This window comes from Salmo trutta, chromosome 8 (assembly GCF_901001165.1).
Source record: "Salmo trutta chromosome 8, fSalTru1.1, whole genome shotgun sequence".
NCBI classification, from domain to species: Eukaryota; Metazoa; Chordata; class Actinopteri; order Salmoniformes; family Salmonidae; genus Salmo; species Salmo trutta.
In genome coordinates this window covers 14,554,071-14,575,171 of record NC_042964.1, presented here as the reverse complement: position 1 = coordinate 14,575,171, position 21,101 = coordinate 14,554,071, and the positions used below count along the sequence as shown (strand labels likewise).

Genomic DNA, 21,101 nt, shown 5'->3' with positions numbered 1-21,101 from the left:
ACACACACACACACTCAGACCTACACATACTCTCTAACAACAAAACACACTCACTCAGACCCACACACACTCTCTAACATCAAAACACACACACTCAGACCCACACACACTCTCTAACAACAAAACACACACACTCAGACCCACACACACTCTCTAACAACAAAACAGACACACTCAGACCTACACACACTCTCTAACACCAAAGCACACACTCTCAGAGCAACTGTACACACTCTCTAACAAAACACACACACTTAGACCCACACACACTTTCTAACAACAAAACACACATATTCAGACCCACACATATTCTCTAACAACAAAACACACACATTCAGACCTTAACACACTATCTAACAACAAAGCACACACACTCAGACCTACACACACTCTCTAACAACAAAACACACACACGCTCTAACAACAAAACATACACACTCAGACGCACACACACTCTCTAATAACAAAACACACACACTCAGACCCACACACACTCTCTAACAACAAAACACAGACACTCAGACCTACTGTGCACACACTCTCTAACAACAGAACACACACACTCAGACCCACACACACTCTCTAACAACAAAGCACACACACACTCAGACCTACTGTGTACAAACTCTCTAACAACAAAACACACACACTTAGGCCTACTGTGCACACACTCTCTAACAACAGCACACACACACTCTCTAACAACAAAACACACACACTCAGACCCACACACACTCTCTAACAACAAAACACACACACTTAGACCTACTGTGCACACACTCTCTAACAACAGAACACACACACTCTCTAACAACAAAACACACACACTCAGACCCACACACACTCTCTAACAACAAAACACACACACTCAAACCCACACACACTCTCTAACAACAAAAAAACATACATTCAGACCCACACACACTCTCTCACAACAAACCACACACACACTCAGACCTACACACACTCTCTAACAACAAAACACACACACTCAGACCCACACACACTCTCTAACTACAAAACACACACACTCAGACCCACACACACTCTCAAACAACAAAACACACTCACTCAGACCCACACACACTCTCTAACAACAAAATACACACACTCAGACAAGCACACACTATCTAACAACAAAACACACACATTCAGACCCACACACACACACTCTAACAACAAAACACACACACTCAGACCTACACACACTCTCTAACAACAAAACGCACACACTCCGACCCACACACACTCTCTAACAACAAAGCACACACACTCCGACCCACACACACTCTCTAACAACAAAGCACACACACTCAGACCCACACACACTCTCTAACAACAAAACACGCACATTCAAACCCACACACGCTCTCTAACAACATAACACACACACTCAGACCCACACACACTCTCTAACAACAAAACGCACACACTCAAACCCACACACACACTTTAGCAACAAAACACACAGTCAGACCTACACACACTCTCTAACAACAAAACACACACATTAAGACCCACACACACTCTCTAACAACAAAACACACACACTCAGACCTACACACACTCTCTAACAACAAAGCACACACATTCAGACCTACTGTACACACACTCTCTAATAGCAAAACACAAACACTCTGACCTACACACACTCTCTAACAACAAAACACACACTCAGACCTACACACGCTCTCTAACAACAAAACACACACATTAAAACCACACACACTCTCTAAAAACAAAACACACACACACACTCAGACCCACACACACTCTCTAACAACAGAACACACACACTCAGACCAACAGACAATCTCAAACAACAAAACACACACTCAGACCCACACACATTCTCTAACAACAAAACACACACACTTAGACCCACACACACTCTCTAACAACAAAACACACATACTCAGACCCACACACACTCTCTAACAACATAACATAACACACACATTCAGACCCACACACACTCTCTAACAACAAAACACACGCACTCAGACCCACACAAACTCTCTAACAACATAACACACACATTCAGACCCACACACACTCTCTCTAACAACAAAACACACACACTCAGACTTACTGTGCACACACTCTCTAACATCAAAACACACACACTTTCTAACAACAAAACACACACACTCAGACCCACACACACACACTAACAACAAAACACACACATTCAGACCCACACACACTCTCTAACAACAAAAAAACACACACATTCACACCCACATACACTCTTTAACAACAAAACACACACACTTTGACATACACACACTCTCTAAAAACAAAACACACACACACACTCAGACCCACACACACTCTCTAACAACAAAAAAACACACACATTCAGACCCACACACACTCTCTAACAACAAAAAACACACTCAGACCCACACACACACTCTAACAACAATAAACACACATTCAGACCCACACACACTCTCTAACAACAAAACACACACATTCGGACCTACACACACTCTCTAACAACAAAACACACACATTCAGATCCACACACACTCAGACCTACACACACTCTCTAACAACAAAGCACACACACTCAGACCTACTGTACACACACTCTCTAACAACAAAACACACACTCAGACCTACACACACTCTCTAACAACAAAACGCACACACTCCGACCCACGCACACTCTCTAACAACAAAGCACACACACTCAGACCCACACACACTCTCTAACAACAAAACGCCCACACTCAAACCCACACACACTCTTTAGCAACAAAACACACACTCAGACCTACACACGCTCTCTAACAACAAAACACACACACTCAGACCTACACACACTCTCTAACAACAAAGCACACACATTCAGACCTACTGTACACACACTCTCTAATAGCAAAACACACACACTCGAACCTACACACACTCTCTAACAACAAAACACACACTCAGACTTACACACGCTCTCTAACAACAAAACACACACATTAAGACCCACACACACTCTCTAACAACAAAAAACACACTCAGACCCACACACACACTCTAACAACAATAAACACACATTCAGACCCACACACACTCTCTAACAACAAAACACACACATTCGGACCTACACACACTCTCTAACAACAAAACACACACATTCAGATCCACACACACTCAGACCTACACACACACTCTAACAACAAAGCACACACACTCAGACCTACTGTACACACACTCTCTAACAACAAAACACACACTCAGACCTACACACGCTCTCTAACAACAAAACACACACACTCAGACCTACACACACTCTCTAACAACAAAGCACACACATTCAGACCTACTGGACACACACTCTCTAATAGCAAAACACACACACTCGAACCTACACACACTCTCTAACAACAAAACACACACTCAGACTTACACATTCTCTCTAACAACAAAACACACACATTAAGACCCACACACACTCTCTAAAAACAAAACACACACACACACTCAGACCCACACACACTCTCTAACAGCAAAGCACACACACTCAGACCTACTGTGCACACACTCTCTAACAACAAAACACACACACTCAGACCCACACACACTCACTAACAACAAAACACACACATTCAGACCCACACACACACTCTCTAACAACAAAACACACACATTCACACCCACACACACTCTTTAACAACAAAACACACACATTCGGACCTACACACACTCTCTAACAACAAAACACACACACACACTCAGACCCACACACACTCTCTAACAACAGAACACACACACTCAGACCAACACACACTCTCTAACAACAAAACACACACACTCAGACCAACACACACACTCTAACACCAAAACACACACACTCTTTAGTAACAAAACACACACTCAGACCTACACACGCTCTCTAACAACAAAACACACACATTAAGACCCACACACACTCTCTAACAACAAAACACACACACTCAGACCTACAAACAATCTCTAACAACAAAACACACACACTCAGACCTACACACACTCTCTAACAACAAAACACACACACTCGGACCTACACACACTCTCTAACAAGAAAACACACAAACTCAGACCCGCACACACTCTCTAACAACAAAACACACTCAGACCCACACACAGTCTCTAACAACAAAACACACGTACTCAGACCCACACACACTCTCTAACAACAAGACACACACACTCAGACCCAGACACACTCTCTAACAACAAAACACACACACTCTCTAACAACAAAACACACACACTCAGAGCCAGACACACTCTCTAACAATCAAAACACACACACTCTCTTACAACAAAGCACAACCCCTCTCTAACAACAAAACACACACACTCTCTAACAACAACACACCCACACTCAGACCCACACACACTCTCTAACAGCAAAGCACACACACTGACCTACACACACTCTCTAACAACAAAACACACACACTCAGACCTACTGTGCACACACTCTCTAACAACAAAACACACACACTTTCTAACAACAAAACACACACACTCAGACCCACACACACTCACTAACAACAAAACACACACATTCACACCCACACACACTCTTTAACAAGAAGACACACACACTCAGACCCACAAACACACACTCTAACACCAAAACACACACACTCTTTAGTAACAAAACACACACTCAGACCTACACACACTCTCTGACAACAAAACACACACATTCAGACCTATACACACTCTCGAACAACAAAACACACACTCAGACCTACACACGCTCTCTAACAACAAAACACACACATTAAGACCCACACACACTCTCTAACAACAAAACACACACACTCAGACCTACACACACTCTCTAACAACAAAGCACACACACTCAGACTTACTGTACACACACTCTCTAACAACAAATCACACACTCAGACCTACACACGCTCTCTAACAACATAACACACACACTCGGACCTACACACACTCTCTAACAACAAAACACACACATTCAGACCCACACACACTCAGAACTACACACACTCTCTAACAACAAAGCACACACACTCAGACCTACTGTTCACACACTCTCTAACAACAAAACACACACACTCGGACCTACACACACTCTCTAACAACAAAACACACACACTCAGAGCCAGACACACTCTAACAATCAAAACACACACACTCTCTTATAACAAAGCACAACCCCTTTCTAACAACAAAACACACACACTCAGACCCACACACACTCTCTAACAACAAAACACACACACTCTCTAACAACAACACACACACACTCAGACCCACACACACTCTCTAACAGCAAAGCACACACACTGACCTACACACACTCTCTAACAACAAAACACAGACACTTTCTAACAACAAAATACACACACTCAGACCCACACACACTCTCTAACAACAAAACACACACACTCAGACCCCTACACACTCTCTAACAACAAAACACACACACTCTCTAACAACAAAACACACACACTCAGAACCACACACACTCTCTAACAGCAAAGCACACACACTGACCTACACACACTCTCTAACAACAGAACACACACACTCAGACCTACTGTGCACTCACTCTCTAACAACAAAACACACTCACTCAGACCAACACAGATAATCTTTTACAAAAAAATAAACATACCGACTCAGGCCCACACACACTCTTCCTACCTTTGTCACACTCCTTTGGTTTTGCCAGCACACACACACAATCAAAAAGTAGAATCTTTAAAGTCATCTGAAGTTATTCATTCTCTGTATTATTTTAATGAGGTCCCCCAGAGGGTTCTTGTTTTGCAGTTTGCGGTGACATTGCCCTGCTCCCATCCCAGTTCCATCACTCTCTATCGCCCACTTTCATTTGTTTGTCATTTGTGGGTCTTTAAAGACTAAGTAACAGCTACAGAAACACACAGAAAATCAACTGGGTACATTTTTGGGGCACAATTATGCTTCAAAGCGGCTCGCCACTTTGTTATGGTGTACAATGAGTGTGGTTTTGTAGTTGACTCATCTGGAAACGTAGATACATTTCAAATGGAGCACAGCTAACAAAAACAATGTATTCGTCATTATAACATACCCTCTGTCTGACATGTGTAAGTATGTAAGTACAAAACAAATTTGTTGTATGCAATTTAACAAGCCATCACATATATAGATAGCTGTGGTATCTCCACTGTAAATTCCATTTATATTGGCATCAGGGAGATTACACTTCCACTGTTAAAATGATATTAATTTGATGTTAACTCCAACACAATCAATGCTCATCTCAAAACCACTGACCTACTCGTTTGGGGTCGAGTGTTTTGATGAAATCAAAGGGAGTTAAGAAGCGGGACAATTTCCTGCACCTTATTAGCATAATGATATAAACGCTGGAGCGTTTTGCCATGAATCAATACAGACAGTCACATTAGTGTATTAATTTGCTTCTTTTTTATTAAACGGTCATCAAAGGTCAGTGTCTCTCCTGATTAAGGATAAAAATAACAGGACCAATTGCCTGGGGATGTATCAGGCTTACTGTCTGGCCTCCTTGAGGCTGTCATTAGCTTTGTGTAAAGCTTGCATATGGAGTACATTTTCGATTTTCCATAGTGGTCACTCTTTTCTGTTGGCACACACGTATGGTGTACAGTGGTATAAAGTACTTAAGTAAAAAATGCATTAAAGTACTACTTAAGTAGTATTTCGGGTATCTGTACTTTACTTTACTTATACTATTTATATTTTTGACATCGTTTATTTTTACTCCACTACATTCCTAAAGAAAATATGTACTTTGTGTTCTATACAAAAAAAACGTACATTTTGAATGCTTAGCAGGACAGGAAAATGGTCAAATTCACACGCTTATAAAGAGAACATCCCTGGTCATCCCTACTGCCTCTGATCTGCGGACTCACTAAACACAAATACTGCGTTTGTAAATGATGTCTGAGTGTTGGAGAGTGCCCCTGGCTATCTGTAAATAAACCTTTTTTTTAATTGTGCTGTTTGGATTGTTTAATTTAAGGAATGAGAGATGATTGATACTTAAGTATATTTTAGCAGTTACATTTACTTTTGATACTTGATATTTAAAACCAAATACTTTTAGACTTTTACCCAAGTAGTATTTTACAGGGTGGCTTTCACTTTTACTTGAGTCATTTTCTATTAAGGTATCTTTACTTTTACTGAAGTATGACAATTGGGTACTTTTTCCACCACTGATTGTGTATATTCTGCACAGTGTATCATACATTATCATGAATCCTTGCAAGGCATGTCTGTCAGTTTATCTATATTATTTCATCTTCATTCTCCATTAAAATAAATAAACAAATAACGAAAGTGCCATGGAGATTGATGAATTTGTACACATCTGAGCATGGCTGGACTGCTCTTGTTGTGATGCTGACCCACTGTGACGGGGGATCCCACTTATGAAATAAGATAGATAAACTGACAGACATGCCTTGCGGGGATTCATGATAATGTATGATACACTTGGTTGACCAATGAAAACAGTGGGTTCTATGACAGCCTCCCACAGAATTATAGAATTATGCATTAACACCCCACCCTCAACAACAGAGATCATGCATCATCAACCACCACCTACCCCCCCCCCCCCCGTCTAGTTCTGTATTCCCCTTTGCAGAAGTGCTAATACTAATAGTCTTCTTCCGTACTCTAATAAAGGTGAAGTAAATAAAATAAATAAAAACTCTCTAGAGAAGTGGTTAGAGATGGCTAATACACAGCATGGTACAGTATGTGCTAGTCTTCTGCAAGAGCCTGAGAAAACACAGTGTGTATGGAATGTGACATTTGTTACGGCTTGACAACTGGCGTCCGTCGGAAATGGCTTGGCACCAGTTGGCCATAACATTTTTGTCTGTTTATGTACACTGTCGAATGCCCTGGAAGGATTCTCGACATAATCCATCTGTGCTTCTATGGAAGCAAATATGAGGCAGACTTTTCCGCTCTGCGGTCGGGGGGAAAGACAATTACATGAAAGTTCATGCTTTTCTAGCAATAGTATGTGTAGTATAACCAGATTTATTGGAGTCTTGTTTTGTTTTTGACCATCCTTCTGCTATTTGTTTGATTTCAGGCAAGGATATTGTGATATCAATGGGCTTTTGGCTATATGGATTACAATCAGAGCGTTGGAGACCTACCAACATATGATTTTTCACTGCTCTGTGTCATTTTGGAATATATCATTTGTTTACAACCCTGGAAGTGAGCATTTCTCATTTGCCAAGGTAATCCATCCACCTGACAGGTGTGGCATATCAAGAAGCTGATTAAATAGAATGATCATTACACAGGTGCCCCTTGTGCTGGGGACAATAAAAGTCCACGCTAAAATGTGCAATTTTGTCACACAACACAATGGCACATATGTCTCAAGTTTTGAGGGAGTGTGCAATTGGCATGCTGACTGAGGAATGTCCACCAGAGCCTTTGCCAGAGAATTCAATTTGAATTTTTCTACCATAAGCCGCCTCCAACGTCGTTTTAGAGAATTTGGCAGTATGTCAAATCAGATCAAATTTGATTGGTCACATACACATATTTAGCAGATGTTATTGCGGGTGTAGCGAAATGCTTGTGTTCCTAGCTCCAACAGTGCATGTCACGCCCTGACCTGAGAGAGACGTTTTGTTTCTCTATTTTGGTTAGGTCAGGGTGTGATTTGGGTGGGAATTCGAGATTTGTAGTTCTTTGTTCTATTCTATGTTTTCTATTTCTATGTTGTCAGGTTCTAGTTTTGTATTTCTATGTTGGGTTTTGTTTGGGATGATCTCCAATTAGAGGCAGCTGGTCCTCATTGTCTCTAATTGGAGATCATACTTAAGTAGGGTTTTTTTCCACCTGGGTTTGTGGGAGATTATTTCTGAGTTAGTGTATGTTTCTACTCTGCGTCACGATTTGTTGTTTTTGTTCGTTCAGTTTATTTGTGTATGTATTGCAAAGTTCCACATTTTATTTTCACTGTGAAACGACACACACGCTGCACTTTGGCCCGCTTCTCCTTATGACAACCGTGACAGTGCAGTAGTATCTAACAATTAACAACAATACAGTGGCTTCATCCCCTTGGCATTTTTCCTATTTTGTTGCCTTACAACCTGGAATTAAAATAGATTTTTGGGGGGTTTGTATCATTTGATTTACACAACATGCCTACCCCTTTGAAGATGCAAAAAAAAACATTTTCTTCGTGAAACAATCAAGAAATAAGACAAAAAACCTGTATTTAGCGCCATCCATCATTCCTTCAATTCTGACCAGTTTCCCAGTTCCTGCCGATGGAAAAACATCCCCACCGCATGATGCTGCCACCACCATGCTTCACTGTGGGGATGGTGTTCTCGGGGGGATGAGAGGTGTTGGGTTTGCGCCAGACATAGCGTTTATCTTGATGGCCATGAATCTCAATTGTAGTCTCATCTAACCAGAGTACCTTCTTCCATATGTGTGGGGAGTCTCCCACATGCCTTTTGGCGAGCACTTTAAGCAATGGCTTTTTTTATGGCCACTCTTCTGTAAAGCCCAGCTCTGTGGAGTGTACTGCTTAAAGTGGTCCTATGGACAGATACTCCAATCTCCGCTGTGGAGCTTTGCAGCTCCTTCAGGGTTATCTTTGGTCTCTTTGTTGTCTCTCTGATTAATTCACTCCTTGCCTGGTCTGTGAGTTTTGGTTGGCGGCCCTCTCTTGGCAGGTTTATTGTGGTGCCATATTCTTTCAATTTTTTAATAATGGATTTAATGGGGCTCCATGGGATGTTCAAAGTTTCTGATATTTTTTTATAACCCAACCCTGATCTGTACTTCTCCACAACTTTGTCCCTGACCTGTTTGGAGAGCTCCTTGGTCTTCATGGTGCCACTTGCTTGGTGGTGCCCCTTGCTTAGTGGTGTTGCAGACTCTGGGGCCTTTCAGAACATGTGTATTTATAGTGAGATCATGTGACAGATCATGTGACACTTAGACTGCACACAGGTGGACTTTATTGAACTAATTATGTGACTTCTGAAGGTAATTGGTTGCACCAGATCTTATTTAGGGGTTTCAGAGCAAAGGGGGTGAATACATATGCACACACCACTTTTCCGTTTTTGTTTTTTTGGAATTTTTTTAAACAAGTAATTTTTTCATTTCACTTCACCAACTTGGACTATTTTGTGTATGTCCTTTACATGAAACCCAAATAAAAATCCATTTAAATTACAGGTTGTAATGCAACAAAATAGGAAAAACACCAAGGGGGATGAATAGTTTTGCAAGGTGCTGTACACACAGATCTAAATGTAAAAGTATGTAATTAACAAATATATAAATATTAGTACGAGCAATGTCGGTGTGGCATTGACTAAAATACAGTAGAATAAAATACTGCTTTACTCATTTTATATGTATATACTGTATGTAAACATTATTAAAGTGACTAGTATTCCATTATTAAAGTGACCAGTAATTCCCTGTCTATGTATAGAGGTTTAGGGTTAGTCTCTAAGGTGCAGGGTTGATTAACCGGGGGTAGCCAGCTAGAGATGGCTATTTAACAGTCTGATGGCCTTGAGATAGAAGCTGTTTTTCAGTCTTTGATGCACCTGTACTGACCTTGCCTTCTGGATGGTAGTGGGGTCGAGTGGTCGATGTCTTTGATGATCTTTTTGGCTTTCCTGTGACATCGGGTGCTGTAGGTGTCCTGGAGGGTAGGCGGTGTGCCCCCGGTGATGCGTTGGGTAGATCGCACCACCCTCTGGAGAGCCCTTCGGTGTGGGCGGTGCAGTTGCCATACCAGGCCGTTATACAGTCCGACAGGATGCTCTCAATTGTGCATCTGTAAAAGGTTGTGAGGGTCTTAGGGGCCAAGCTGAATTTCTTCAGCCTCCAGTGGTTCATCGGATCTATATTTTATGGCCAACTGGTGATGTAATCAAAATGTTTCCGTATGGTTAGTCATTTAGCAGATGCTCTTATCCAGAGCATTTAGGATTAAGTGCCTTACTCATCAGCACATTGACAGATTTTTCACCTAGTCAGCTCAGGGATTTGAACATGCTACCTTTCAGTTACTAGCTCAACACTCTTAACCTCAAGGCTACCACCACATGCATTTGAAACATGCATTTGCAACACTTTTTGATTGGGTATGGTTATTTTAGTTTGAACTAGACAGTACATCCTTACATTACCATTACACTGGAATACGAAAGTACATGTTATCGTTTCATCATCTATTTTCAAGTCCTCACTGCCCTCGCGTGATAACCGCTGTCCAGTTTGTGGTTGTGGTCCATTTAATGAATTGTTCCATTGCACAGCGGATAACAGAATGAACTAATAAATTTTTGTGTTAGTGGGCTGCCACTGCCTATCCTATCAGATAATTAACTTTCACAAATGCACTGTGCCGTCTACCAAGCAGAGCAAGGCTGCTGCACAATTAGAATAACTTGTCCTTGCACACTCTTATTTCCACCCATTATAAGAAAGACAAACAAATAGAGGCAAATTTCATACTTCTTGGCAACCAAACTTTCAAACCCCTTATTTGTCAACCAACCAGCCTGCAATTTCGCTATTCATACACAAATGAATGAATAATAAATGAATTGGTATGAAAACTGAAAGGCTGAGGGAAGCGATGTCTTCTGCATGATATTTTGCTGCTTCCCCATTCAACAAGCCGAGCCCAGATGTTCCGAATTCCAACAGGAGGGCTAATGTTTCCACCTCAATCGCTTTTCATGACTCTTGGCCTCATGCCGACACTGGCACATTTCAATATTCATTCACCTCCTTCTGTTTGGTTTCCACTACAAAGGGAGGTTTCTTTTCATGTGTGCCGTTGCCACCGCTGTAGCGATCCGGTTCCGCTTTTAGCACCGGGGGGCCATTTGAACAAAACCATCTGTTTTAGTGTGCCGTTTTTATTAAGTGACAAACTGGATCCCCCCTACCTTACTAATGTGTCTCGTGGGACACAGTGGCGGAAGGCAGTGGTTGGTGGTGTGTGTGTGTGTGTGTGTGTGTGTGTGTGTGTGTGTGTGTGTCTTAACGGGTAGACACATCTGGCCAGAGGATGGTTTGTTCTGCAGTCGCTCCACATCAAGACACTTTTGATCGTGTGTTTCAAACGACCTCTGAAACTCTGAGGAACAGGCGGTGGAGCACAATAGCTGTTATCGATTCAGTACAGTACCTGGGCATTGGGATACATAGTACAACTTGGAGCCTTGTATTTATCCTTCAAAGACTGAGGCATAGGAAACTTGTATTAATTCCCTCCCATCTACAGTATGAGGCTTATTGGATAAAAAGGACTTATTCCTTCAGGTTATAAGAAAACATTTTTGGGCTGGTTATTCTACAATGACCATTTTAGCCTTAAGCCACAATGCTGTTTTCCATTAAGCTTACTAAGTGGTACAGTATCATTGAATAGATAGTCACATTTGCTTAATGGACACTTCCAGGGACAATCTTTTCCCCTCTTCCTTCTGGAAGGCGGAGAAGGTGAAGAAAACATGAACTTTTCATGCCTTCCACACCTCTTCCCTCCCATTCGGCGGTGCTCTTCCTCCCTCTCTCTCCCACATGCTGGAATATCCTCACACCTCTCCACCCGCTACTTGGGATAGTGTAAAAATGTGTGAGTGTTTCTGTGTAGTTCTGTGTGTGGAGAAGGGGAGGGGAGGCACATAGAACAGAGTTCTGTAGTGCAGTGTACTGCCGTATGGAAGACGAGAGACCATTATCTATTCTTTCTAAAGCAGTTCTCTCTTTTGTACAGAGTGCCCCTGTCCCCAGAGCCCCAGAGCTCAGACCTCACAGAGCAGTGCCACAGAGCATGAGTAATGCAGTCTGACTAACACTGAGAATAGTCCCATATAATTTGAATGGGGTTGAAGGGGAGGAGGGATGAGTGCTGGTCGGTTATCTCTTATTGCTTTGGACTTTTACCTATCATCTCCTAAAATATAATACAGTTATTGTGTTTATAATAATGTTATTAAGTTGTCTCCTTGTATTTGTTAATTAATACATTTCACGTGTTGTGTTTTTGTGCTCAGATCACATATGCAGTAGCAGTAGTGCGGCTCATATTGTGAACTTTATTATGTGTGACAAGCACGGAGATATTGACAGAAGAGCATCGCAACGCCCCGAACAGTACAGTATTAAGCATCCACAGTGAATTCGTGTACTTTTCCTTATCCAGTAATTAACAATAATTCGGGGACATATCCCTTTTCAAGTAATCAGTTATTGCAATAAGAATTCCAGTTCCATTTAAGGCGAGATTACCGATGAGCATGCAATGCAAATCAGTAAACATTTCTAATTAAGCCTTGCTTCCTCCCTCTCGCCTGGCCCTTTGTGAGTACACACTGTTGTTTCTCCACCAGCAACGAAAAGGCAGTTTTTATCACTAGTGTGCAGATGTAAAGCTGTTTTGTGCGGCTCAAAAATGCTTGACAGTTAGGAATGCCATGTGAGTTGTGTTATGTTTATTTTGCAGAGGTGTGTGTGTGTGTGTGTGTGTGTGTGTGTGTGTGTGTGTGTGTGTGTGTGGCAGTCTGTGTTAGCCGTCCCCTCTTTTTTCTTGTAGGAAAGGGATTTATAAAGTAGGATCATTATTTTCATCATAGACACTGGTCCAAAATGCTAATTAGTCCAGAGAGAGGCTAGCACTCATTCATATGCTCACTCATTTACATAGCACAACTAAAATATCCCCTCTTGCCTGCATATTGGAGTTATTCCTGTCCATATAACGTGACCAGAAAAATGTCTCGCCTCTAACTAGGGCCCAGAGTTTTTACCCATTTGTTCATGTGGTCAGGTGTGCCACGATCAAACACCACCACCCTCTTGCCGCCATTACACTGCTTCCACTCCTCTTTCTCCTTGGCCAGCCCTTGATGGCAACAGTTTCCATTTTGTTTGACTTGGCGAGGGTACGATCATTCATCAATATTTCCGAACTGATACGGCGTGGCTTTAAGACATCAAATGAGGTTAATGGCGTCTTTAAATGCTCCCTTTCTTCCCCTGTACGTCCAAACAGGAGCGGGTATTTGTCAGACTACCATCCAAAGTGATAGGATTAATTATAGTACTTCCCTTTCCCTCAGCCCTTCGCTCCCACCAAGTGAAAAATTCGGAAATGGGCCCTTTCATGCAAATTAAATTGAAAATGTCACTCAGTATAATTGTTGAAACTGAGCGGTCCTGGATCGGATGTCTACTGTGGGAAAGAGGTATGAACAGGCGCTTCTCGACCTCTCGATTCATACTCTTAAATCGTCTGGCTGTTAGAACACTACCCGTGGCGAAGGCTCAATAGCTTGAAATGTTTTTGCCATTGCGAGTCGAATCTCCACTCTCAGATCATTTTGAGGAGAATGTCTCGGGGCTATGTTTGGCTGGACGCTAAGCCAAAGTCAAACAAACTGGTCATAAATGTAGACTTTTAGCGTGACTTATTCAGGCTTATTCTCAAAACAGAAGCATTCCCTGAGGAGAATTTTGCATCATAATTTCTTATTTTCCACAAAGCTTTGAAAATGCATGTTGTAACAAAGGTATGATATACTTTTTTCCAAATTAAATCAGTTTAAAACCAGTGTGACCTCTGAATGATTACTGTAGTTTAGCCAAAACAGTGGCCATATTTTGTGAAAGGACCTCTCAGTGCACATTTGCCCTGTTGCATCATGCCTCCGTAACTTCTCTAGAAAAGATAGTTAAAAGGCAGTCTCAAATCACAGAGCACTAATCAAATAATTTGGCAAAATAATGGGGACTTCTTACCATCTCCTCTCCGAGCTCTCTCACACACTGGGCTTTCTGTTGTGCCAATAAGAATTGAGAAAGCAATGTGTGTTTTTCGTAGCTAGCCACAGTAACAAGCTCTGTACCAGCAGCTGTCTCTACAGCAACAGCAGACATATTTTATATGTTAATCTCCCATAATGCTCAGAGATGGATCCCAACTGATCTCAACTTTTGAGCCCACCATGACCTCATTGGCGGATCAGACTATTACTTAAAGTGAGCTAGCTAGGGGGAGTGGCTAGAATGAATGTGACCACGTTTTCCTCAGGAAGTCAGGTGGAAACCTTTTTAGATTAGAATAAAACCTTTACTATCCAAGATTTTACATTCGTCTGCCTCCCATTAGACATTAAGGTAATCACATTAAAAAAAACATCACATTTACGGTGAGGGGAAAAAAGTATTTGATCCCCTGCTGGTTTTGTACGTTTCAACAAGAAACGTCTGACCTCTGTGATTGCCAACAAGGGTTTTGCCACCAAGTACTAAGACATGTTTTGCAGAGGGGTCAAATACTTATTTCCCTCAATAAAATGCTAATAATTTTATAACATTTTTGACATGCGTTTTTCTGGATTAGTTTGTTGTTATTCTGTCTCTCACTGTTCAAATAAACCTACCATTAAAATTATAGACTGATCATTTCTTTGTCAGTGGGCAAACGTACAAAATCAGCAGGGGATCAAATACTTTTTACCCTCCGTGTAGCAGTCTGAGCAGTAAAGAGTGCAGGCTACAGAGGAGGCTGGGAAGATCCTGCTATAGCCCAACGGCTCTGTTAAAAAGTACTTAACCCACCCTCCCCCTTTTAAGATCCAGCAATAAAAACCCACTGCCAGTCGTGAAAGTCTCTCTGCCACACATGTCCCCGGACACGGTGTTGTTAAGAGCGGCAATGGCTTTTCAGTCACCAAATTATTAATACTGTGCCTACCCAGGTTAAATTGAGTGGGATGCTCTGAAGCATGACTTCTTTTTTATTAAACTTAGTGAATACGGACAAGGTTATATAATGACCCGCTGGAGAGTAGAACAGCGTTAGCGCAGGCACAACATCACTAACCTTTTAGCTTGCACCGGGCTTTACATTTTTCATTTGTTTGCAGGCGACAGCTTAGCAGCGGATTAGCAGAGCTAGCCTCTGTATTAATTTAGGTAAATTCAAGGCAAGCACAGCGAAGAAGCTACTGAGGTGCCTATCCAAAGTGATGACCGGGCATGATGGGTAATTGTAAGTGTTGTTTTTATTTTGCTGTCATCCTCTCCTAAAATATTCTGACCATAGACAAGCACAAAATGTTTTTTGGTTTGTTTGTTTGTTTGTTTTTTACTCAAAAGCAATTTCTTTCCCCTTGTCATAACCATTGGCTATAAGCCCTTTTTCAGACACCCAAATGGCATGACTAACAGATTTTTTGACAGGACAATATTTGATGTCACACCCTTGTCTTGACTTTGCTAAATATATATTTGATAAATGGCGACTCCAATGTAGATGCTGTAATTTTACCTTTGTCCCTATAAAGTCAGACAGGGAGACAAAATATATATATATATATATATATATATATATATATATATATATATATATATATATATATATATATATATATGGTGGTACAAAGCTCTTTCTTTTGTGTTGGCCAGAACATGGCGAATACACCAGAGAGGCACTGCTTGTAGATATCTTTATCTATTTCTATAAAACAGAGGACCTGACCGGAGAAGATGCAGCGCAGTCTCCCTCAGGTTTCTGTGGCGCCCTCTCTGCATTTAAATCTACATTTAGACAATAGCTCCTGAGCTCTCCCATTTCGTTCGCTGAGCAAAACAACAGATCGTGGTATGTTTAAAAGGAGTAGGAGTAGTTAGGAGGCACTGGGTCTGATATGTTCTGCTCCCCCCTAATCCCCAACGGTTAGTGATCCTAGATCTGTGGTGAGGGACAACATCTGGGGGTTTGATTATGATATCTACCACCCTTGTCTCTGAAAACACCATTTCCTCAGTGTCACACCTCAATCATTCCCCATAATGAGATTACTTTTCCCGTCACTCTCACCGCCATCCCGAGTCCCCGTACATGTCATCATGGTCCATCACAGCCCACGCAGGGAGAGGCGTAGAGCCGTAATAGATGCCCCCCCTTGCAACCAGCCCAACAGCATATCAATTACCCATCAAGCCCTGCTCAGTCAGATGCCACGATGCAACCACTCCCCAGCCCAGCAGACGATAAGATAACGTGCAAACGCAGATGTAATGGCACTTTTTCTGTTGGATCCCATCTGGTGTGTGTGTGTGTGTGTGTGTGTGTGTGTGTGTGTGTGTGTGTGTGTGTGTGTGTGTGTGTGTGTGTGTGTGTGTGTGCTGATTTCCCAGTCACATATGTCAATGGAGGCCCAGCTGCCAGCCTGTTGATGTGCCCTTTTCATTACAGGCAACACATCTTATGTCATTTCTTTATTAACCCTTCAGGTTAATTTGTTCAGTTTCAGTACTGCTGACGATCACACACACACACACACACACACACACACACACACACACACACACACACACACACACACACACACACACACACACACACACACACACACAGATGAGGTGACTCAGCCGCTCCTAGTATTATTGCCGCTGTGTGGCCCCTAATGGCCCACTGAAGTGATTGATAAAAGGAAAACAGTTGTTGGACACAGGGACAGATGGAGTCACAACTCATACTGCATCTCGCCTCTCAGGCTGAGCAGGGATGTCTCACGCTGCCAAGCCTTTTAGAAAAAAGGGTTACAAAAGGGTTCTTCGGCTGTCCCCATAGGAGAACCCTATTTGGTTCGAGGTAAAATTGTTTTTGGGTTTGAAAACGGTTCTACTTGGAAAGAAAGGGTTCATTTCAATCCTTTTACAGTATCACAACCACTTCTGAGAGCAGATTACCTCAGAGTGTAATCCCTCGCATGTGTTGTGTATCCATGGGGCCATACTGTATGTGAACAATAAATTAATTATTTGTAAAAGAGAGAATTGCAATTCTTTGAAGAAATCAACAATGAATCAAGCAATTTATTTTGTGGAATTAGATGCTCAATCAAACAATGGCCCCAGATGACGTGGGTACGAGTTGCTGATTCAGAGCAACATTAAAAAAGAAGGGTTCATGTCATATAGTGTGAAATTCAATTCAAAATCAACTGTAAATCTCTCATGGCTGTCGACACATGCCACAGTCGGACAAAGAAAACACTGTTCCTGTCTACTATTCTCACTCTCTCCTCCCCTTTACATTTCTGTACCTCATTGCCTTTACACTTGACTAGTTGTGCTGAATTGCGAGCACCAATTAGGGCTTAGAGAACCCTCACATGGACAATCAGAGCCTTGCCAGGGCCCTTATCAAGTGCATGTCTCATTTGCGCGGGATACAAGCCTGATGCCAAGTGGGTGGTTTTCCAAGGATTATCAATGTGAAGTAGCGAGATGTTCTCCACACACTGTTAGACACGTGAGGTCGTGGCTGTTATGTGGCATAGTTATCCAAAAGTTAGGTGACTCTATAAGAGGAGGTTAGAAAATCCTCCTCCAACCCCTCTTCCTGGATAGTCTGTCTGTGATCTAGCACACCTGTTGCTACTACTTGATTCCCATGATTACCTTGATTAGCTCAATCAGGTGTGTTGGAGCAGGGCTGGAACAAAATCCTGCATGCCCAGAAGCTCTTCGGGAAGGAGGTTTGGCCACACCTGTTCTGGAAGATTCTGAGGTGGAAAGCTGGTTATAGCTCTTCTATTTAGCGAGGCGGCGTCAGTCCAATGTCAGTGTTAGCGTTAGCATGCTAGCTGCCAAGAGCCATGTCGAGCATCAATCATCGCCTGATTTCTGTTTCTCTGTAATGTTTTGGGAAATGGTGGCCTCGCTCATTAGAGACAAAATGGGGGGCCAGGGGCCAGGAGATGTAAGGCATCTACACAGCAGATAACATGGGACTCATGGACTCATCTTACAATGTGAATATTTTGAGTTCTGAAAACATCTGACAAACCTTGATTTGGGAGTGAACTATCACTTTAAGACAGTAGCTGGGGGTACGGCCTATTCCTTTGTTCAAAAGGGAAATAAATAGTTAACAACTTAACAACAAGGATGGGTGGCAACAAGGACACATGGAACATGGCCCAAAGCGACTTACTTGCCCATTTGGTAATTAGCATAACACTAGCAACTTGCAACTGCCGTAAACTGATTCCTGTCTAACTTTTTAAAAGGAGTGGTAGTGTGTGATAATGTGGAGTGTGAGAGCATTGCTGGAAATGGATATAAAGACCATATCTGGTTCCATGTAGCTCCAACCTTATTTCCAGTGTATTAGTGCTGCAAACTGCTTAGTGTTAAGTGCTTCATTTTTCCTACTTGTATGGGATCCATGTTATGCATAATTCATGTGTGGATGGGCCTGACTCTGGAGGTACCTTAGATAAATATTTAAACACCAAAGTACCCACTACAATGTGACAGGCGGGCCCCACATTCTACCAGACACATCTCTGGCGCTCCGGCACTCCCTCCTATTCACTAACACAGTGCAGAACTTCACACACAAGCATAGAGCATGGTAGCCTCGCTCATTAGAGACAAAATGGAGGGGCTAGGAGATGTATGTCCCGTAAAGCTGCATACACATAATGTACTGTGTGATATAAAACAGCTTGTCTAGACAGATGTGGCTAGGAGCGCTGAATGAAATATGTCTGTATAATATGACTGGCTCACTGTAATATAATGTTCAGGATACCAGTGACTAATGTTCATACACAACAAGAGAGGGAAAAGGTTACTGTGCCATTCTGTAGAGTCGGCTTCGATACACCCGGCTGCTAGCTTAGCCTTCTTCCCTTTTAGCGACTGTTTCTCTTGCTAATGGTTGCTAAATGAAATCAAATTGTATTCGTCACATGCTTCGTCAACAAAAGGTGTGGATTAACAGTGAAATACTTACTTACAGGCCCTTCCCAACAGGGCAGAGAGAAGAAAATAGAGAAATAATAGAAAAGTAAGACAGGAAATAATTAAAGCAATAGTAAATACACAATGAGTGTGTAACTTGACTATATACAAGGGGTACCAGTACTGGGTCGACGTGCAGGGGTACTAGGTAATTGAGATATATATCTACATAAAGCTAGCAATAAAGTGACAATCATCAGGAATATTGTGCAACTATGTGAAGCCTCAGCAAAATAGCATAACAACAAATCCATACCTTAATGTCTGATTCCCAATAATGAACTCAAAGTACCTTTAATAAGATGTTGATTGGCTAGGTTGGTTGTCTTTCTTATGGTAGCATCAGGCTAGGTGGTAGTTGACAACTTTTGTTATTGTGGTTAGCTTTGAATCAGTCCAGCTAGGAGCTTGCCACCTGTGCCGGCCTTTATTAACACATCTCAGACTTGAAGGAGTTGTGTGTATTTATTGCGGGAACATGTATCTTGAACCTTATCCTCGTCCTGTTTTTACTTCCTGCCTCCTGTACATTGTGGTCATTCACAAATAAAATGATTTCTGCTGTCATGTTTCAAATGTCACCGGCCGTTTTTCTGTCAGTCAATGTAAAAATTTGCATGGCAAGGTTTGGCCTTGACTGGCTGGCTTGACTGTACACGCTAGATACAATGAGCACAGCCTGTGGTCTACTCAATGTCAACCTTCACCTTCGAAAAGGGTCAACCTGCAACGAGATTGGAGTCAGCAGGAAGATGATGGAATTAGCATTTCTACCATAACAGAATGTGATAAACAGCTGCTGTTTAACTTGAACGCTCACTGGGTGTGGATGTGAAGTAGCGAGATGTTCATTTTCAGTTGGTATTTACAACATGAATTCCCATTGAAGTATGCTCATGAAATGACTGAATACAACCAACAGTGTGTTTTCAATCCATAGGCAGACGCACTGTTTAAATGTCAATACATCACTAAACCTTCGCCCCGAATCTTTTCTTCCTCCACTTTATATATGCAGTCCCTATACAGTATTGCACTCTAAATCGATGACTTAATTTACAACACGGATTATATCTGTATTCCTGCTTCTCTTGATTGCATCCTTATACAAGTATCTGATCTTATGTTTCCACATTGAGAAAGCAATGCAGGCTCCAAACAGAGTCTGGCTTGACCTCCAAAGACAATCCTCTTAGCGATACCGTGCAACTGCTGAAATCTGCAACTTTGTGACCTTCTGG

General features: G+C 41.9%; 1 protein-coding gene across 30 annotated transcripts in view; it reads left to right on the top strand.

Moving 5' to 3' along the window:
- The window catches only part of LOC115198257 (receptor-type tyrosine-protein phosphatase delta), a 641,938-nt gene that overhangs the window by 502,128 nt on the left and 118,709 nt on the right, over nt 1-21,101 (top strand). The gene's annotated exons all lie outside the window — the stretch shown is intronic.